We start from the raw sequence: 18,421 nt of genomic DNA on the forward strand, positions 1-18,421 counted from the left end.
TGTATCTTCTAGATCCAACGTATTTCCGCTGTGTATCTAACATAGTGTTAGGGTAGTTATGAATCCTGATCGGATCCTGCCCAAATACAACTATGGTTTCATGTTTGTGAATAAATGTTCATGTAACTGTCCCTTCTGTGTATGTAAAACTGTTCCAACATTGGAAGATGAGTTGCGGTGAAAGTGTGGGGTATATAACTGTGAATGAACCATCCTTTATTTGGGGATGGGGATTTCACAGTATGTCTGCTTCGTTCTGCATCGTAGCTAGGCGCACACGCCGAAGTCTCCAATAGGAATATGTATGTCTGTTTGTATGTCTGTGTAACTGGTTGTTCACGCATATATATATGTATGTATATATATATACATATATATATATATATATATATATATATATATATATATATATATATATATATATATATATATATGTGTGTATATATATATATATATATATATATATATATATATATATATATATATATATATACATAACAAGGTATTCAACTCAAAATGACCCGATAATAGGGTGCATCGATTTGAACAGCCATGTCTTTATCAATTGTGCAGCATTTTTCATGAATTCGGTCTTATTAAAGGCAGAAATGAATTTCCTATCTGGAAATGTACATATCTTGCAATATTTTTTTAAATGCTGGGTCAAATTTGAAGAAATAACACGATACACAATTCACGTGACCTACTTAGGGGGCATCTCAAACGCCATTTGAACTGTCAAAACATGAAACTTGTTCTTGAATACTGTGATTGAAACATAGTATAAAGTTGATATGCTAATATATATACAAAAAAGTCATTATGTTGAGTGTTTTTATATAGAATTTTACATATTGAAAGCCGAAGAAATACACATAGCAAAGTGTGCACTTGACTGTAAAAACCCACCAATCATTTTAACTTGGCCCATTTTATCCACCAATGGTAGTGTCATTCCATTTATAACAATTGCTATGTAATATGATTTTGAAAGGATTATCAACAGGTAAGCTTTTTTAGCAGCACATAAGTGGGTCTCTTCCACAGGCTAGCTAATTAAGAGAAATATATATTGTTTCACTGTGAATTATTTGTTTTAAGTCTTCAATAGATTCAACCAGGGCCCTGATTCAACAGATATGGATAAACAACATGATAATTTCTAATCACACCTATTCACAATATTTAATATGAAACAAATAAAACGCGAAGATAACAATCTAATGAGATCAAAGATAACAATCTATTGAGATCAAAGATAATCTAATGAGATCAAAGATAACAATCTATTGAGATTATTTATAGGAAAAATCAATAGGATGTGTATACAGTTTAATATATGTATAAATCATCAATGGGACCACAATTAAAAATAAATCATCATAGACAACAGTAAACTACAAGAAAGCAAAACAAAACTAAAACAACTGAACTAAAGAACGTAAAATAACATCACAAGATACAAAAAGATCAATGTACAATAGCATCACATCAAACAAAGCATTGATCATATAATAATATTTAAAAATGATGACTGATTGAAACGTGTACATGTTACAATTAAAAGAATTGAATTACTGATTTTGAAAAGTAACATAATATCAACTTATGCATTTTTAAAAGAGTTATGGCTTATTAAAAATGCTGCATAATATCATGACTAAACTTGAATGACTATGTTGAACAGAAAACTTTAAAGGGGCCTTTTCACAGATTTTGACATGTTTTGAAGTTTGCCTTAAATGCTTTCGATTGATAAATGTAAACATTTGCTTTGAAAAGCTCCAGAAAACAAGGGCTGTTTGTAAAACATGCATGCCCCCCATATGGGCTATAAGTTGTAGTAGCAGCCATTGTCTGAATACATTTTTTGTAACTGTGAACAACGGTGGTGGTGGTGGTGGTGGTGGTGGAATCTTAATTTCATTTTTTGCCTGATGTTTATTGATACAATGCATTACAAAAATGCAGTTAGCCTTACATTTGGTAAAATTTAAATAAATTACAAGGGAGGCAAATGCTGTAACAAAAAGAACATGCATAAACGGTAGTTGTTTCCCTTGTTTGAACCATGCTAAATCCTTAAAATGCCTATTTCCAGTAACTGTGACCTTCACCTGTGACCTTGACCTTTGACCAAGTGACCTCAAAATCAATAGGGGTCATCTGCGAGTCATGGTCAATGTTCCTATGAAGTTTCATTATCCTAGGCCTAAGAGTTATCATCTGACAACCACCTGGTGGACGGACCGACAGACCGACCGACCGACAGACCGACATGAGCAAAGCAATATACCCCCTTTCTTTGAAGGGGGGGGGGGGGGGGGGATAAAAATCAAGAATAAAAAAAATAACCCTCAACAGGACTCGAACCACAGACCCCTGAAGACCTGGTGTAAATAGTCTCCGATTTAGACCCCTCGACCATTCTTCCGCATACATTGACAGATGTATTTTATACTTTATTTGAGCAATCATCGTAGTTTCACAAAATATAGCGACAACAACAATAATTCAATTGTTTCGCGTTGAAACGCTTTATAATTTTCAGGTTTTTAAATCGTCAATATATATATAGATGCATATGATGGCTATATTAGAGCATAGCAAATGTTCAGTATTACTGTTTCCTCACAAATATCAGAACTAAATCGAACATTTGCGAACCTGGAACAACTTTTTTTAATTTTGTCAATTTACCAAAACGTGAAAAGGCCCATTTAAGCTTCAAATGATAAAATACTTATGACGTATTAAAAATGCCTGTTAGTAGGCTATTTGAAAGACACGGGTTCACGAATAATTTTGATACTGGTGTCAAATATTTATATAACCGGGAATAGTGCTCAACTTTACCCATAGCCTGCGCTTTATTTCGTCCAATAGAGTAAAGAATAAGATACTTACGTGGATTTGAAGTTTTTAAGCGGGGCCGATGTTGACAAATTTCTACTTAGCGTGCTAGCCAAAATGACGTCACGGACCACGTGGTATGGCCACACTGTATACAAGTTTTATTAAAAACGTGTGTATTTTCTGGGTTTTTGTTTGCATGGCAATCGTTATTCGACATGGTTCAGGGTGTTGCCTTCGGGTGCAAAGAACGTGCAGAAAAGTGTAGTGCTCTGAGCTTTTATAAGTACATACGTACAGCTCAGAGTTCTTCTTGTTAACCGTTTTTTTAATGTCAAAAATATCTCACGCATGTCTATAAAATCGAGTTCAATCAACCTAATACATCGTAACAAACACAATACCTGTTAATACCGACATCAATTTGCAAGTGATTTCTACATCTACATCATACGTCGGCGAAATCACACTTGATTATTAGGTCTTTTCGTAATTAAGAAGTTGTCACCCATTCGGGAAGGTATCACGAGTATCCCGTGTAAAACGCGGTCCGTTTAACATGCGAATATGACTCATATCCGCGGATTGACCGAAAAGCGCGGATATGGACGAATACAGGCAATATCGACACTTTGTCTGCAATGTTTAATAAAAAAAACACAATATGGGTTAAATATGTTAGTATTGTCTCAAAACATAACAATTTAATAGACATTGTCATTTTTCCAACTCTTAATTCATATCCGCGAACATGACGAAGTGCCAGAAGATTGTTTTAGGGCTACACACCACAAACAATATAACCATGCCGACACCACATATGTTTTGTTGTTTAAGTTTACATAATGTTTATATAATATACTGAATGTTTTATTATTCTTGATTTAGATATACAATATGCTTTAGAAAATATTACAATATTTTTGGGCCGATTATCGCCAGACCACAAGTAATTAATGATGCTACTTTTCCCTGGTTACTGAATGTTATGAATGCAGTAAATATTGTCTGAAATGTCACTGTTTCAAGTGGCATTTTTCATTTGAAAATAAATGATGATTTCAAATGCGCGAATATGATAAAATCGACGAATGTGGTTTATCCAATAAAGGATCTGTATTTGTAGTGCTATAATAACTTTATGCAAGGTAAAAATATCTTATATTTGATTGTTACTATTTATTTTATGCTTTCCGGTGGTTTATTGAGAAATATAAGTGAATGAAAACTGATAATTTCAATGTTTCAAACAGTGAAAATTTACAGTGAAAAATATCGATAATTTTCACTTTATACTGTGAAATGACGACATTTTTTTTGACGAAATGACGTCATTATCACACCGAATTTTTTTTGTTAAACTCTTAAACAATTTGTCCCGATTTTACTAATTCCGTTTTGACAGAGTTGTCGTTTGTGTGGGTAGGTATACCTACTTCCGGTGTTAAGGAAAACAATTCGGAAATACTACTGTTCCATCGTCAAATGCCTTAATTGTAGCGGTATAATAGGTACATTTTCAACAAAAGTAACATTACATAAATTACCTAAAGACTCATTACAAGAAAAGCTTGGATGACAGCAATTAGCCGGAAAAATTGATTTCCAACGGCGTATACTCAAGTCTGTTCCGACCACTTTCGAGACGGAATCGGTCCAAACTCTGTTGACCGAAACAAAATTCCTACTGAAAATTTACCTCAGCGCAAAGAAGTAACAAAACATGAAATAAAGCAGTGTATATTAAGACAGCCACTTCCAGACAATATCCCTGTCACCTCTGCCCTACATTTCCATTCGTAAGTACCAGACAGGTAGCATGTTTTGTAGTCATAATCCAAATTGTCCACATCATGTTCATATAACCATTATAGTTGCACTGTTATTAAAAAGCAATGAATGTCCCGCTAAAATATTATATTTTTCGTTAATATTATGTTTTATAAGTGAATGTAGCAGCTGTAATATTATAGGCTCCGTATTTTAACTTTTCGGGTTTGGATATGAACTGTTGAAATATTAACGAAAAACCTAAAAGATTTGCGGGACATGCATTGCTTTTCATAACAGCGCTAATATAATGGTTATAATCATTCTTGAAACATTTAAATGTAGCACTACGATATCCTTTGTTCATTTGAATAAATACAATAACGTGCATATTTTTACGTACCAATAAACTATAATATATAGTAACAAACAAATATAAGATATTTTACCTTGCATATTTAATAAATATTGTGCATTATTCATTGAACATTGACATGAACATTGCAGAAAAAGTGTCGATATTGCTTATAATCGTCCATATCCGCACTTTTCGGTCATATCCGCGGATATGAGTCATATACGCATTTTAGACGGACCGCTTTTTACTCGGGATACTCGTGATACCTACCCGAATGGGAGACAACTTCTTATTTACGAAAATCCCGAATAACACATCGGCGAGATAGATCTCGTGTCTAATCTACCAATCGTAATATACCGACTATCTCCGGAACATTCGTAAGATAGATCGAATCGTCAATTAAAAACTTCGGCTTTCGGTTTGATTATGGTTTTTGTTTTCTGTATTTCTTCCCAAATTTTTTATTGATCAGGGACCTATACAATAGGTGTATCAGTCCCTGATTTGACAAGTAAATAAGGCCACAGCTAACTAACCAAAAATATTGAAAGTATCAAAAATAACATTTGCTTGTTTCAATATATATTTCCATAACTTAAGAAATTATGAGAGAATCAAAGTGTTGGTAAAAATTAAAAAATAATTACGTAAACTTGCCCGTTTCATATCCGGTGAATCCGCTCCTTGTTCGGCGATGTCCGGTGACATCCGTTCCGTCCGTTGGGAAGTTTTGAGCATGATCTCCGTTTGATGTGCGGTCTTCATACGTTATTTACGGTTTGTTCGGAACTCGTGCGTTACACCTCCTGTACATATCCGGTTTATGTCCGTTAATGTTCGGTTGTCCTGGTCGTAACGCATGTTCAACAGATAATAACGGACAGCTAACGTATACAAAAATGCGAGAAGTATGGCGGAACAAAACTGTTGACATACATTTAACCGTAATCAACCTGTGGGTCGAAGTATCATTTCATTTTGGTACGCCTTGAGAGAAGGACATGTGCGCTGGAGTGCCGTCCTCTCGTTCAATTAGAGTGTGAAGCCACACTCCTGCATGCCCAGATTGGCCTTTTGGATGCTAAACTGGCCATGCATCGTCTTGCTTACAAGAGAGTAAGGAGACTGAGGCAGCGCAAATGGTGGATCAGGGCTATGCTGGGTCCCGAGCGGAGGCTTGTTCAAAGTACCGCGATATGCGATTCGGCTGGAGGGCACCCCACAACACTATTTCTCTTCTCGTACCAGAAGTAAGTACCGCTTAATTTACTATAGTGCTAAAATTAATTTTAAAATACTTCTGTTAGTCATTTTAATATATTTATATATTTTAATGTCTACTTCTATCATCAATTTATATGAGTTGCATTGTGTTATTGGTATAGGATAAAAGTCAAATAGATGAGTGCGCGCACTACAACACTAACCTCCTAAATTGTATAATACCATTAGTACTGTCTTGTGGGCATTTCTTGAAATGCACACAGTTATATGCACCGTTTATCAAGTACTATATTTTTTACATGATCATCCATTCGCTAAAAAATTTCGATTATCTACTGTGTCATACATTTATAATCCACGCTAGCTTATCATACTGTTATCTTTTACGCGTCAGGTTTGAAGAGCATTCATAGATGAGCATGGAAGGCCAAAACTGCCTTTTGTTGAAAGATACTGATATGTTGGGTTTATTTGACATTATGTTGGGTTAAGGCGACATTATGTTGGGTTAAGTTGACATTATGTTGGGTTCATTTAAGATTATGTTGGGTAAAGTTGTCATTATGTTGGGTTAAGTTGACATTGTGTTGGGTTCATTTGACATTATGTTGGGTTAAGTTGACATTATATTGTGTTAAGTTGGCATTATGTTGGGTTCATTTACATTATGTTGGGTTCATTTGACATTATGTTCGGCTAAGTTGGCATTATTTTGAGTAAAGTTGACATTGTGTTCGGTTCATTTGGCATTGTGTTGGGTTAAGGCAACAGTATGTTAGGTTAAGTTGGCAATATGTTGGGTTCATCTGAGATTATGTTAGGTTAAGGTGACATTATATTCGGTTAATTTGACATTATGTTTAGTTAAGGTGGCATTATGTTAGGTTAAGTTGGCATTATGTTCTCTTAAGTTGACATTATGTTGGGTTAAATTGGCATTATGTTCGGTTAAGTTGGCATTATTTTCGGTTAAGTTGACATTATGTTGGATTCAGTTTACATTATGTTGGGTTGTCATTACGTTTGTTCGATTCATTCGGATCTCCTCGGTACAATAGTCTTAAAATGGCGGATCGACTTAAGATTAATCGCATCTATACAATAACGTTGATCTATTTGTTTACATTCTATTACTTCCAATTGATATGAAAGTTATGGTCTTAATTAAGCGGTGGAAGGTGTTTGTTGACATGGTCTCTGTGTGCACCATTTAGTTTTTGTTGTTAAACTATAGTGTTTATTTGATGTTATTCGTTATTCGTTCATGTAAGACTTTTACAAAACCTTATAGTGCAACTGGACATAAAATTTGTTTGTGATATTATATTCATCACCTGAGCATTGCTCAAAATGACTTAAAATAAAAGTGCATTTCAAGCAAATTGCTTATTTTAGAAAAAAAATGCATTTTTACATATTGGATTAGCATTGTCAATTCATATCACTATATTTCATGTAAATGTTTTTTTGTTCACCTTACCATTTTAAAGAGAAGATATCATTGTACAAATGTCTTTCAGAATGTGTTATGCTGTATTTCTTATGTGGCTTGTTGTCACCCTTGATATATAATACTTTTGATAACATTTGTTTTATTGTTTTGTCAAATAGGGCTTACAAATTGTGATGCATTTTGTAACTGCTAAAACATTTACTCAGCTCTATGTCTTTGCCCTGCAGTCTTGATAGATGAGGGATATTTTTAATTGTCTAAAGTTGTTAAATATGTTTAAACCATGGCTTCAGATGTTCAGATTATCCCACCACCGGACATAATTCTCACAGACTTAATCCTCGCGAATATTGTTTCCAACCACTTGATGTACTATTAACTTAAAATGTATGTAACCATTGCATTTTACTTCTATTTTACTGCAAAGCGGGGCTTGGGTCACCTAACAAAAACGACAATTAAGAATATTGCAAGATATTGGCTTACAATCTTGTCTTTTGGAGCACACCTCATTTTAATTTGATTAGTTATTAAACTTCCATCAGGGTATTGTGATGAGAAGTTGCCTGCCAAAGAACTCATTGTATTATATATAATTCCGTACAGAGTCTCACACCATTATTATGTCTTTTACTAGGAAATCTTAATTCGCGGCTTCTCACAAACTCATCAAATTTCGCACTTTTTAATCGAAGCCTTATTATCGAAGACTAAACAGATAGAGCTGGAACTTTTTACCCGTTTGTTCCGGGACGAGATTGGGTGGGTGGGGGGTATACTGCCCTTGCGTGTGACAGGGGGGGGGGGCATGTATGGGGGTTAATGTCCTTGTGTGTACCAGGGGGACAATGTCCGTGGGGGTGTATTTCTAACTTATAAGCTCTTTCCGCGTCTGAGGCTGCATTATGTGAGGTAATGGCCCCAGCACTCCTGCATAATTAACATACAAGACACAAGAAAGATGGATCGTTCAATAAATAAATATCGGGATTAAAAACAGAGCTTCTATAATTAAACCTAAGGATTCTTAACTTCAAGATCGGAATAACTTCCAATATATCAGGCCGTTATATTGACAGCGGGCCGATCATAGTCGTCCGGCCCAGCTTTACCGTATGTTGTTGAATAAAATATTACTGATACCAAATACATGCTCATGTCTATAGAGGGTTTTGTTGAGTGTAGATAGTTACTAAAATTATTATATAATATTCATTTAGACAGATGTAATAAGATCGTGAGATATTGTAAACGATAGTACTTACAAGATGTATGACAACGAGACCAATTCCTAAATGATATATAAACATCCCATTTGTTACGATCTCCTGTTTTCGTGCATAGGGACGTTACGTATGTCAGTTCCCAACATAAAAGCACAGTCCGTATTGTGCATGAAGTTTCCGGTCCGGAAAAGGATGCCGTCTGTTCGCCAGTATGAGTGGTTTCTATAGCAACAAAAGCACCGCACTGTTACTCCCAATCCGGTGTAAAAGAATCCCTCTTGGGCTAATCTTAGTCCACTAACATTTGCGTGCTGTGGAAAAGTTGAGAATGAAACAAGTCAATGAAGTTCAAATCGCATATCCCGCGCACACTGATCTCTTGGTGCTAAAGGTAACACCATAATAAAATAGAGTCGCAAGAATTAGGCGCTGAACTATTCAATGAAATAGTAATTACATGTCCTTTTATTTATTCTAATTTCTTCACTCATTCGCAAATATTCATTTTTTTAAATAACTCTTAATTTAAATTAAATATTTTACTAATATTATATGTAATAACTGTTAAATATAATACGTGCAACTATGTTGACAATTCCCTTGGCTTGAATGTGACATAAACCTAACTAGAACTACGGAGGATTCCGGAGATAATCTATGGCGCACCAAAAGGGTTGAAACTTTAACTTCTGCTTCAGTAGAAAAATCCTGCTCGACCAGCATTTATTTTTTAGAATAAGCCCTTGAACCCGTCAGCCAATCAAATTTGAGCGTACAAACGGACGACATAAGCTACCTCTACGGAAACGAAATAGACCTGACAATAACAATCACGATCGGAACGGGGTTCTTCTTGATGAACAATCGTAACTAATCGGCCTATCTCAGACTATCAAGCAGATAGTAATATGTAAAATGAAAACATGGAAGTAAGTGATTTACTTGTATTGTATCTGTTGGTGCAGTTAAACAAACATACACATACCCATCTTATGTTTGGTGTCATATTTGAAATGTATTAAATGTTTAATAGTGTACACATTTATTTCAAGGATATGTCTTTTGCCAAAAGGAAAATGTTCAATTATGAATGAGATATCTGTCACTAGTATTCATTTATTTGAACAGATTTGTGTGTCTCTTAAAAACCAAACAAGATTTGTTTGTAAAATCCTTTGTCACTCGCCGCTTTTTTTACATTAAACATAGGACAATAACTTCAAATTTAAGATTAGGTATTGTTACATGAAATGGTTTAAAAGATCTAAATAGTTAATAAATTATACCCGGTTTACATGTTTTTATTTTTAAACAAATGGTAATGATTCTGATTTGCATTCGGTAGACTTAACCATGACTTCATTTAAAGGTTCTCAACACAAATAACATGTACATCAATGATAAAGTTCCTAAGTTCATAACCGCTATTAAAGGTTGGCTTCAGACCAACAGACAAAAAGACAGACAAACCCGGGACGGAACAAAAACTCGAAGAGATAAAGAGATTCTGAAATCTAGAAATATTGATTAAACTTTAAAATATTTAAATCATGGAGTGCTGATATTGTGAATTATCAAAATAGTGAAACATTTAAATGAAATCACTTCCAGTCTTTCCAAACAATTTGTCTTTTTAAACGCAAAAGGTTGATTTGGTAGAAACAGTTTCCAAACAAGCAATACCTGACAACTTTAGAAAATTAAAAATATCCCTCATCTATCAAGACTTCTGGGCACAGACATATAAAGCTGAGTTAATATTTTAGCAGTTACAAAATGCATCACAATTTGTAAGCCCTATTTGACAAAACAATAGAACAAACGTCCGGAACAACGTAGGGTGGCAACAAGCCACATACGAAATGCAGCAATACACATTCTGAAAGACAAAACAATAGAACAATGTCAACTTAACCCAACGTAATCTTAAATGAACCCAACATGATGTCAACTTAACCCAACATAATGTCGCCTTAACCCAACATAATGTCAAATTATTCCAACATATCACTATCATTCAACAAAAGGCAGTTTTGGCGTTCCATAGATGAGTATGCTGACGAGGTGATGCCGTTCCCAACAACATTTGGCGATTGGACGCGAATAGCTGACGGCTTCAGGGACAGCCGGAATTTCCGCCATACGCTTGGTGCTAGTGATGGTAAACTTAGTGCCTGCAAATGTCCACCAAGATCCGGGTCTTCGTATTTTAACTACAAGAAGTACTTCTCCGTTGTCCTGCTAGCCCTGGTGGATTCTGACTAAAATTTGCCAAGGCTGACTTTGGAGGCCGTATTGCTGCATCCGATGCACAGTTGTGGAACGAGTCAGACCTGAAGGCAGCACCTGATAATGGAGACCTTGACCTGCCAGAACCTGAAGCTTTGCCACATGATACTGAGGATGTACCCTACTTTTTCAACGGAAAGAAAATATAAAAGTGTTCGACCGGCAGAAAATTATTTACTGTATTTATTATCCCCCGCCATAGGCGGAGGGATATTGTTTTGGCGTTGTCCGTCCGTCCGTCTTTCCGTCCGTCCGTCCGGAGCCATATCTTGGAAGTGCTTTGGCGGATTTCATTGAAACTTTTATGAGTTTATATATGGATAAGAGGATGATGCACGCCAAATGGCATTGTACACCATTTTTTAATAACGGAGTTATGGCCCTTTGTATATTGAAAAAATGCTTCATACAGCTTTATCTCCATTAACACATGAGCCAGAGCCATGAAACTTGTTATAGTTGTTCTCAATCATCTGGGGGTGCTTCACATTCAACAGCCATAATCATAGGGGCTAAGGTCAAGGTCACACATTGAGGTCTAAGGGCGTTGACCATCCGTCCAGAAAACTTGTGCATATTGGCGGGGGATATCAATTCAACGAATTTTCTTGTTTATTTTATTGTTGGCGTAAGTGTACATAAACATTCATGATGAAGAAACAAACAAGAATATGCATTAAAAACAAAGCAAATACAATTATAATACTTAAACAAATAAATTAAGCATGAAATAAAATGACCGGTTTTTGTACGTTGGTGTTCGGTACTTTTCCGTTTCTCTCACGTAGGGAGAACGTTTTGTCCGGAAATAATGCGCTACACTGCCGTTTTATCCGGTAGAAGTCCGTTTCTCTCACGGTAATATCCGTAAGCCGACCGTTAATTATCCGGTACATATCCGTTAAACGTACGTTTTTTTTTCGGTTACATCACCGGTACTTGTGCGGCCAATGTGTGTTTCTTACGCTTCACACACCTATTGTGGAAGTCTTGAGCGGCAGAACAGGTAAATTTTATCACCGGATAACCAAACTCTGCTACTTTGTCCGTTTTCTCTCCGTTACATATTCGTTAGTCGGTCTGACCGGGCCTTTAAATTGGAATTGGAATAATATTAGTAAAAATATTAATATTATTTACTAACACTATTATATTGAAATATTCAGATAAAATGTAAATTGAGAAGGGTTTTGCGCATGGCTTGTAATTATTAGTACAATTTATTGATTTCATAAACAATGAACAGCTTAGCATTTCTCTGAAATGGGTATCCGGACAATCGCTCCCACGGACAATCGCTCTTCCGCTAATTTTGACAAGGCGGACGTTCGCTCTTCGTTGTTGTGACAACCCGGACAGTCGCTCCTACATGATTTTTACAACCCGGACAATCGCTCCTTCATTATTTTTACTAACCCGGACAGTCGCTCCTACCTAATTTTGACAACCCGGACAGTCGCTCCTACATAATTTTGACACCACGGCTATTGGTTCATAAAATTAGATGCGAAACCTTAAAACATAGTATACGCCGATCAAAGGTTAACACCTATAATTAGCCGAAAATTAAACTTACTTTGTGCGTAATATCATAAATACAAGTTAAATAAAGACCAATATTTCAACTTCTCAAGCGGCTTTTATGTAAACACTGTAACGTTCTCGAAGATGAGTTCCAATTCTGACTATTGGTTCATAAAATTAGATGCGAAACCTTAAAACATAGTATACGCCGATCAAAGGTTAACACCTATAATTAGCCGAAAATTAAACTTACTTTGTGCGTAATATCATAAATACAAGTTAAATAAAGACCAATATTTCAACTTCTCAAGCGGCTTTTATGTAAACACTGTAACGTTCTCGAAGATGAGTTCCAATTCTGACTCGAATGTCCAGTTTTTAATAGCCTTAGAAAACAATATATACATTGATATTATGATTGATTTCTTAGTTTTTTATGTTTCAAGAATTTCCATGGCTACCAGTCAAATTGACACCAATTACAAATGTTTGGTATTAGTCCATACAGAGCTGCCATTAGTGTCATGGAGTTTAAGGCTATTTGGCTGTTGAAATGTGCCTTATCTGTGGATATATCACAAGTTGATTTTTGCAGACACAGTATGGTTTCAGATAAAAGATTAGCCCAAGCCCAATTATATCAACAAACAATAATAAAGTGTATTACTACCAGACCAGTGCTACAGCTTAGCTAACCAAGGGGTGCAGCTCCATGTCCCATCAATTTCCCATTCTGCCCACTTGGTTCTACACCATGCTATTGTTTTATCATGTGATATTAACGGAAGTTGTATTTATCAATCAATTAATATACCGGTAAATGTTCACACTGAAACCATTTTATTATTAATAGAAACAGTGTTTAAATTTAAATTCATGTAATTAGAAATATTTACATTATTTCCTAATTAGAACTGTAGCAAGTATCCGTTCTAAATTTTTATTATTAACCAGTGTTTGTGTAACCTAGTCATATTTAACAAGCTTAATTGTACTGTAAAATAACAATCAAAGAATTGTTGTTGTTTTTTTTCCGACACGTGCATGAAACACAATTATATATTTACCAATCCGTATTCCCAACCACAGGTGGAAGTAACGTACCCTGGATAGGATATGGGCCCAGGAGCCCAATATATTTAAATAAATCTCATGCATTAAGCCCACTTTTCACAGATCGAGGCTCAAAAACATTTTGCACAAAAAATCAGTTTAGGTTCCAAATGTTTTTCATTAAATCAAAAGACGTTAGATATTTAAAGATACAATAATTTTAACATAAATAGTTTATTTAGCTATATATAAAGAGGTGCTTTAGTGGCCTGACAGTCTTAGATGGACTATGGTCCACCAAATATCTGCTCAGTCCATTAAAATAAGTTCACCTGACCTATTGTCCCACATCTTCTATCCATCTGCAGCCCCAGTTAAAAGTATTGAGATTAATTTAAGAATCACCATGGATATCTGTGTGCCCATCCGTTTGTTTACTCAATTTGTTCGCGAAAGATCTTCCAGTCCTTTCAATTTAGAAAATTTAATTTTCAAAGTAATGTTACAGTTGTAGCTAGTATAAGAAGTTTTTGGGTGTGATTTTTATTGCCCTGTGGTAAAAAGTTATGCCCCCTTTTTAACTTAGAATTTTTGTAACATTAAAATGAATACTATATATATATATAGATATTTCCCCAGGAATTTGGTCAGGCACAGCGGCAAGACAGAACGGAAGGGGGGTTGGTGCGGAAGGGATCTTGCCCCTTTTTGGTTTCTTTTTTTCCCCATTTTCTAACTGTTCTGAATCAAAATCTACACTACTTGGGAGCTACTAAAACACAACATTTTCTTTTAATATTTATTTATTGTTTATCAATTTATTTCATTCATGTATTATAATATTAAATAAAAAGAAAAATAACAGTAGGCATTAGCAAGCAAAACATGATTGAAAAACAACAACAGTACAGTTACATATTACAAGTTCAAAACACTGTTCTGCGAGGCTTCTCCTAGAGCCAGGCATCCACCATTTCCCCGAAGTCTACTGCCTCAATGTCTGGCCCTTCAATGCTGACCATCATCAGTGCATTGAGGACAGCAGATTTCATGCGAGCACGATTCTCTGTCTTAATCCTTTTCGTCGTGTTGAAGCCCCTCTTGCAGTCTGAAATACACACAATTATTGTAAATTGCTCTGAAATTATATCTATTAAATCGATTTGATTTGAATACAAAGGGATATTTAAGCAAAACAAAAACATCATTTGTTTGTTATTGTGCTCTTGACAGCCTAGTCAAGTACCTACCAGCTGTAGATGTAGGGAGGAGAAGGCCAACAGCTTCAAGCTTGTAGAGCTGGTTGTGGCTGTTACGCAAATGGATGGTCACCCACTTCATTGCCTCTTCAACCTTCTTCTCTGTGCCCTGTAGGCTGCCTCGAACCTGCCTCCAGTTGTCCAGTGTTGCGTCAACGGGTAGGTTGAAGTTGTCAGCTAGTTTCTGAACAGTACAAAGTTACACAGTGATGCCAAAGCCATCGGCATGGAGACGGGCCACTCTATCGGGGGCTGCCAAGAAGTGTTCTCCTGGGGTATTCAAGAGGCCCTGAAGAACGGCCAGAGTTTTACGGGCATGTGTAGATTGCATCTTCTGCCTGAAACGCACGGAAACGCACAGAACTATATAAAAACTCAGGCTTGTGTATAATAATGCACTTAAACAAAATAAACGGAACTTGAAACATACGAAATATAATTAACACTGAATAAAATACATTTTCTATTTGTATTTTTTTACATACCTTTATTTCTAAGTTATTGTAAGGTTCTTGATGTAACGCAGACACCGAGTCACAATCACAAGGACGACTATGAATTGGAATTCTGTGACGCGATCAGAAACCCAGAGATTTCTGCAGTGGTGGTTGACCTGGTTTCTGCCTCCATTAACTAAGACATAGCGTCGACCATAGCCGGAAGGAAGTCTATGAAAATATAAAGAGCATTATGCCGTTCTACCCATCGAGTTCGACACAGAGTCTTGACTTTCTACCGTTTATCTTCGGTGTCCTCTAGGGCAGAGCGGCATTCCTCCAGACAAGTTTGTCGCTTTGGGGAGTAGTTGAAGAACACAGCGATCTGAAAATAAAGGAACACATGATCCCTGGCAATGACACAATAAAAAGTACTATTTCTATTTGGTAGTGTAGAAATCATTGTGGGATAAGGAGAAATTGTTCATTTTATATATATATATATTATGTTCAAATTAATTTAGAGAGAAATTATGTTGAAAACAACATTTATCAATCTGTTCATCAGGATATCTTCATTTGCATATAACGCCTTTCAAATCTTAATTATGTATTAGCCTTATGAAAATCTTTAACTCACCCTGTCAACTGTACCTATCATGTTCCTAACAAGTGTGCTATCAGACGCATGGACTACACAGCGGTTTAGTTGGTGGGCGGTGCACCAGAATGGTAGAGCTCTTGGATACTGAGCCTGGATCCTAGGAACGACACCTTTCGTTTTTCCCGTCAGGTTTCCTGAAATAAAATATTGACCTTTGAGTACCCATTGTAATCAAAGGGTGCTTAATTTTATAACAAAATACCGTAGAGATTTACTTACTAAAACTCTTGTCAATTCATTTTGGTTATAATTTACTTCACAAGTATGTTAATAAATTACTTTTGAAAATCAATTTAAAGTTTGTAAATAGAATTCACAGTTAAGTTCCTACGACATTACTATTTTGCTTCGCAACCTGAAAGGCTGAATTTAAAGCTCATGAAAAGGCATCTACATATAAAGTTGCATTTTGAAGAAATTTAAACAAAAAGTCACTTCTTTTTTTATTTTCTAATAAATAAAATAAGTATCTTTCCAGCACCCTCGTAGCACTGACTCCGCATCAGAGAAGAATCTTAGCCAACATCAGTGAGTACATCTAGGATAGCGTTGGATAGGGTCTCACCACTAAGGTCTGGGCTGACATCAACGAAACGTAGACATTTCTCTATGATTGAAGCTTGCCCATCTGTGAACCTTACACATATCGCAAATTGTTCCTTGTTAGACAAGTCACGGACCTCGTCAGCTGACACATAAAAAAGAATTAACCACCACTTTTGATCTCACTTACAACTTCCCTCTCTTCTGTGTTTCCCATTATGTTTATTAAATCATTTTGAATCCTTGGGCTTCTATATGTCGCATTTTTCCATATCTTTCAAAGTGTTCCTTGAGAAAAGCGTCGCCAGACTCTACACGGAATTCTAACAAAGCCTGAAAACTGCCACAGTTTATGCCTTTGTCCTCAAAGTACTTTGAAGAGTACTTGTCACCACGAAGTGCCAAGTATTGTCGAGCACACAACAGCAGAGTTTTAGCAATGGATTCAAGATCTGTCGCGTTCTTTTCCCGGGCCCGTAATGCAATCACTGGCGCATTGTTCTTGTGAACACCAAGGAACTGCTCTGATAATGTCCTAAACTCACTATGGGCCTGATAGCCTGCTCCACCGTCCTTTGTGTGTTTCTTTCCGTCAGGATTGAAATGTCCATTTGGTATATCTAAAGCAAATTTTCCAATTTCGGAATACTTCCGACACAAGTTCTCCACGGGTTTTGTTGCCAGGAAATGTCACACAATACACACAATACGCTGCGTCCTCTTTGACACTGTTTTCGAGTCCGGGAAATTTAAGATAAAGTGTCTGAATACACTTTTTGCTCTAGTAGGAGAGTAAGCGTCGTTGACTATCTTTTACTAAAATACGATTCATTTAACTTAATTCAGGATTTTTGTGTTAACATAAAAACGCATGAAAAGCATGGTACAAATGTAAGGCATGAATCTAAAGACAAAGAAAACAAAACTAAAGATAAAATCCCCATTTTACAAAATAGACTGCTCCGCGAAACTGAACTATCAAATAATCTTACCGCTTCACTAAACATACGGCCTATCGAGGACGTCTTTCGGGAATATAGCTACGGTAAAATGAAATGATTTTCGGTTTGATAAATACGGTATAGAATGGTTTTATACATTTTATTTAGAAGAGAGATTATGGTAATGATTTAGCGCGAAAATTGCACGGGTTTTGTGTTTAAGATTGAGCGCGAAAGTTATTTACAGTTCGGATTTTAGTCCATGTGAGATGGAATCTAAAAAAGAACCGATTTCTTTACCGAGAAAATTGATGGGTGTTTTTACATTTAAGTCTGAAGCAGCTAAGTTGTATTGATTATTTTATTTCATCTTTTACTTCATATTGTGATTTTAATGTGTATTTTTAAGTTATATGTTTCATTTTTTAGACTCTAACTTCCTGGAGATAGTACTTCCTGCATATTTATTGAAATCTTGGTATGTTTAAATGTCAGTGTTATCATTTTTGTTTTCTCACGTAATGAACATTTAATTTTAAAAGGTATCCTACTTTTTACGATTACTTAATTCTTTCGTTTTGGTGTGACTGGTTGTTTTATGTTGAAGTCGGTTTAATGTAGCTGTTGAATAAAAATTGTCATATGCATATATATATATATATATATATATATATATATATATATATATATATATATATATATATATATATATATATATTACTTATGATTTATCAACATTCTTTTTAAGTGTTTTATGGATTTCATGGCGTGAGTGATTTGTTTGTTTCTTGTTGATGTCCGGGGTGTGTACGGGATGCTTTTGA

The sequence above is a fragment of the Dreissena polymorpha genome, chromosome 13, assembly GCF_020536995.1.
Source record: "Dreissena polymorpha isolate Duluth1 chromosome 13, UMN_Dpol_1.0, whole genome shotgun sequence".
In the NCBI taxonomy this organism is placed as follows: domain Eukaryota; kingdom Metazoa; phylum Mollusca; class Bivalvia; order Myida; family Dreissenidae; genus Dreissena; species Dreissena polymorpha.